The 4,807-nt window shown below is 45.0% G+C and overlaps 1 pseudogene; it reads right to left on the bottom strand.

Moving 5' to 3' along the window:
* Positions 1-517: 517 nt before the first annotated feature.
* On the bottom strand, positions 518-3,178 carry LOC135535698 (cytochrome P450 26A1-like; annotated as a pseudogene).
* Between the last annotated feature and the right edge of the window lie 1,629 nt (positions 3,179-4,807).

Here is a 4,807-nt window from a genome sequence, read left to right as displayed (position 1 = left end):
TGACCCCGACAGTCTAGACCCCGAGACAGTCTACTGACCCCGACTAGACAGTCTCCTGACCCTGACTGGACAGTCTCCTGACCCGGACTAGACAGTCTCAGGACTAGACAGTCTCCTGACCCGACTAGACAGTCTCCCTGACCCGGACTAGACAGTCTCCTGACCCCGACTCGACACAGTCTACTGACCGTGAGGGAAAGTGGAAACGTCGAGGATATGTTGGTTTAGATTTAGTCTGAAATTGTGACGCAACGTGTTCTCAATACCAGGTCTAAATGTCATGGAAGTAAAAACAACATTTATTGACAACATGTTTTTATTAAATAAAACCCATACGTGTAATATAAATAATGAAAAAGCTATATAACAAATGTACAGACACCTCAATGGAATGAGAGTCGTTTGTTTCTATAAAACATAAGATATACACAACTCTATGTATTTTCACATATCAAGTACGAATCATTTAATCTAAAACTCATTACAATATTTGATATTTACAATTTCATAGCTTTAATATGGAGGCGTGTTTTATTGTCACTAGGTACGGCTGTAACTGCTGAACACAGTGGGCAGGTTGTCAGTGGGGTAGACCGTAGGGCCGGTCTTCATGGTCGGGGGGCCTGATAGAGTCCAGTCACATTGCAGTGTCAGCTCCACCAGGAATATCTTCAGGAGAACTTTGGCAAACTTTTTCCCTGACACACATCCTGGAGCCGCCTCCGAACGGGATGTAGCTGAAGCGCGAGGAGTCCTCAGGAGGACTTGTCCGTGAACCGCCCGGGTTGAACCTTTGCTGGGGAACATGCCACGCCGTGGGTGTCACAGATACTGCAGATCATGGTCCAGCCTTTGGGGATCTGGTAACCCTAGAAACAGAACAGCCCTGTTAGACAACTGGTCTGGAGTGTCACAGTCACTACCTCACAAATTGACAGATTAGTATTGCATTCAAATCTGTAAAAAAGGAGAATTTACATTGAGCTGGAATGTCTTCAGTACCACTGGAAGCCTCCAGGTACAGGGGGTTTATCCTCAAGGTCTCTTTGATGACACAGCCTGTATACTTTAACTGTTCCAACACCTCAATGTTCACATTCTGCCCCAGCAGATCCACACCTAGTTCCTCCTGACAGAGAGAGAGACACAGAGAGAGCGGAGCGAGAGACACAGAGAGAGCGGAGCGAGAGACACAGAGAGAGCGGAGCGAGAGACACAGAGAGAGCGGAGCGAGAGACACAGAGAGAGCGGAGCGAGAGACACAGAGAGAGCGGAGCGAGAGACACAGAGAGAGAGACACAGAGAGAGACGGAAAATGTATTAGAATGTATTATTTCAATAACTTATTCCATAAGCCAATGAGATCTAAAGACGTCATCAATGTCTTAGTAAATGACTGGATGAATATTGGATTGAGTGAATTGATGATTTCTGCCGGTAACAACTGCCAAGGCCTGCTGGTGCAGTTCTTGTCTGATTGCTGAGCGTGTCAGGGCTGAGTCCCAGGAACATGACCAGTGAGGCTGCTGTACTAGCAGTGGTCTCATGGCCTCCAAATAAAAGCTCTGTGGCGGACTCAATCGCCCAGATAGAGAGAATTATTTTGTTTTACTCACTGAGCAAAGATTCTTATAACACCACAAGCTGGTTTAAATGTACATCTATCATCTGTTTATTTATGCATGAAAATAACTTGATAAATGCACGGTAAAGAAAAGGGTTTTACTAACCTTTATTCTATTAGGGCAAGAACAAATTCTTACTTGTTACCACCCGCCGCCCTCCGCCCTAGCCACTAGGCCGCCCACGTCCCCTCCGCTCTAACCACTAAGCCACCCGCCGCCCCTCCGCTCACCACTAGGATACCTGCCGCCCCTACACTTTAACCACTGGATACCTGCCGCCTCACCGTCCTGTGGTTGAAGATGATACATGTATAGAATAGAGTATTACCCGCATGCTGAACGGCTCGTCACTGTTCCTACTGATGTCTATCAGCTGCTGTAGCTGTCTCTGTGTTTCACCTCTTTTCCCACTGTCTATTTTTTTCTGATATTCTCCTCGATTTTGGGAGTGGACTTTCAATCCCTGTAGATAAAAGATGTGTATTTTTTTTTACATTAATTTAGGGCTCCTGCCAATATTCTGAATACATTGTTTAAAAATGTCATCGAATGAGAATTGAGTGCACTGCTACTTACCCGTACACAAGCTGCTGAAGGGGACATCGACCGAAGGGAGAAAAGGTTCTTAATCATCTCTTCGAAAGCCTCCACCAGCTCCCTGCTCGTCGGTCTTGATCTGGTCCGGTCGGCGCTCGGAGGATCCTCATGGCGATGCGAAACATGAGGCGCTTCATCTCGGGGTAGGACGAACGGAGTCCTTCCTCGGCTCATTCCCTCACGGCGCTCCTCACTCTCCTCCTGATCACCGGGATGTAGTAATCCCAAGGCATCCCGGGAAAACGCTCTCATTATAGCCTAAAATACAGGAGCAACTTTTCCGTTAAGACGGGAGGGACATTAAAAGAAAACTTTAAATAAATGCAGATTATAGCCAAATATCTATGCAAAATCCACATTTAATTTGCTATTTTAAAAATGTTAATGAGAAGAAAAATTAAACCATCTACGCACCTTCTTCTTGTTTTATGCTGGGTTCCGTGCATATTGGAGAGCGTGTCCGATCCCAAAAAATAGTTCTGACGGAAGCGGGCCACTGCACCGCGACAAGTTTATGTTCACCCAGCAGAATTCGTCTGACGTTGTTCGCTCCCATGACGCGCACCGTGGGGCTGCCAAAGAGATGCGTTCTGTAAATGCAGCCATACTTCTGTCGTTTCATCCGCAGGGAACTTTCTCCCTGCAATAAAATGAACCAATAAAAATGCTTTGTTTATTATCAACGGAAACCATATACACCAACAGGTTAATATTATACAATATGACTATTATTAAGTTTGAAAAAGTGTTGTAATTACCTGGAGAAGGAGTTGGAGCGTCTCGCCAATGAAAGGTAAGCCCATGGACCCAGGAGGGAGAGGGGCTCGACAGCTGATCCCGACCACGGATCAAATAAACCTCCCATAACTTCACCGCGACCAAAAAGAGAAAGATTGGAAGCACAATCGTGCACAAAAGGGTCGCCACCAACGTGTTCAAAGCCATTGTACTAGTGCGCGTAACGAGTCGCGTGCACCAAACCAACTACAAACGTGTGAGGACTTTTAGGTGGAGCAAGAGCAGTTTGATACTGAAAGTCTGGGTGTTTTCTATGGCCTTTTTATACTCTTTCCCCAGGTCTCGGCCTCCTGTTAACTTGGCTTGGCGACAGAAATTAGTTCACACAAAGTTCATCTTTAATTGTTGTGTCATCTTGCCCGCCCACGGAGTAGCAGCTTCTCCAAAAACCCCATTTGTTACAGGCGCATTTAATACCACTCTCCTGTTGGAGACGCACATCAGGGATTTAACCTGAAAAGGTGTTAAGTCCTTCTAACAATAGGAACCATCCAAGGTTCTTTGTTGCAAACATTCCGCAGTTCAGCCTCATTACATGTGATGGTTCTGCATGTAAATGCCCGGGGCGGGTCTTAATTGAACAGCTTTCAACACATTTCAATTAGCGCTGTTGGTTCCGAATTTAAATAATTTCCTTAATCCCCTTTAAATTCCAACACACGTCTTTGCTTTGTTCGGATCTATGCATTAAAGCTGAATGTGGTCAAATTAAATCATTAAACAATCGCCCGAATGATTTAATCCAGCATTTAGTTGGAATAACCAAGTTGTTTATATTGTATTTTATTAGGCTATACGAATTAATGACAGTTGTTTGGAGGCTAAACTGACAAGTTTTTCTTTTGAGAGTTGGAGATGTTCAGTGACGTAGTGCGCACCCTGGTTAAACTTGTCTAATCTAGAATGAGACTTTAACCTGTTGTCTGTCTTGACTACCGTTTCCCTCTGCATTCGGTGACGCTGCTCTGTCTGTATCTGTGGAAGGGCCTCTGTTATAAAAAATGATATCTTGCTTGCTGTGGGTTCAAACTTGGGTCAGTTGGGGAAATAAAACAAAATGTGTCTGAGTGTTAACAGGGTTACTGGGAGGCTAAAACATGTAAACACTGCTGGACCAACCCAGTGTATTTGGAACCACTTTGTTTATGACAGCTATAACCTGGAGCGGACAGGACTCAGCCAGTCAAGCAGGAGACGGCGTGGCTCCACATTTTACAGCGACACGTTCTAGATTTCCCGTCCCCCCATTCTCTCTCTCTGTCGGGTCGCACCGACGTGCTGAAGCGTTGCCCTGCAGTTCACCTCCTCACCTCACTATGTATGGAGTAATCCATGCTAATAGCTTGAGGAGAAATAGCCCATAAATATCCGGATATTCTCAGGCGTTTAAATGCACATTTATTGATTAAGAATTCAACCACAGAGCCTATCCAAGACTCAAGGACGTGTATTATGACATTACCTTACTGCACGTTTGAGGGCATATAGGTTATCCCCCCCGTGAATAAGAACATTGTGTGAAATAGTTCAGTGATATGGATGTCCTTACTCTAGTCCACACTGGCGTCAGCTGAAGTTCAAGAGTACATCACTTACTGTATATTCAGTCCATACGACATCAGTGAACTCTTATATCCAGGTGGTCTTTATACATGCCTTTTTAATAGCCTATAAAAACCCCATCTGACCCGTGACGAATCATATGTTTCTAGATAGACCAGGACATTGACTTAAATGGCCACCGCTGATGTTTTCGAGCTCTCGTCCCACAAAATGCATAGCTATTA

The sequence above is a fragment of the Oncorhynchus masou genome, unplaced genomic scaffold (assembly GCF_036934945.1).
Source record: "Oncorhynchus masou masou isolate Uvic2021 unplaced genomic scaffold, UVic_Omas_1.1 unplaced_scaffold_5014, whole genome shotgun sequence".
Taxonomy (NCBI): domain Eukaryota; kingdom Metazoa; phylum Chordata; class Actinopteri; order Salmoniformes; family Salmonidae; genus Oncorhynchus; species Oncorhynchus masou.
The sequence above is the reverse complement of the archived record's forward strand: the minus strand, read 5'-3'. Positions and strand labels throughout refer to the sequence as shown.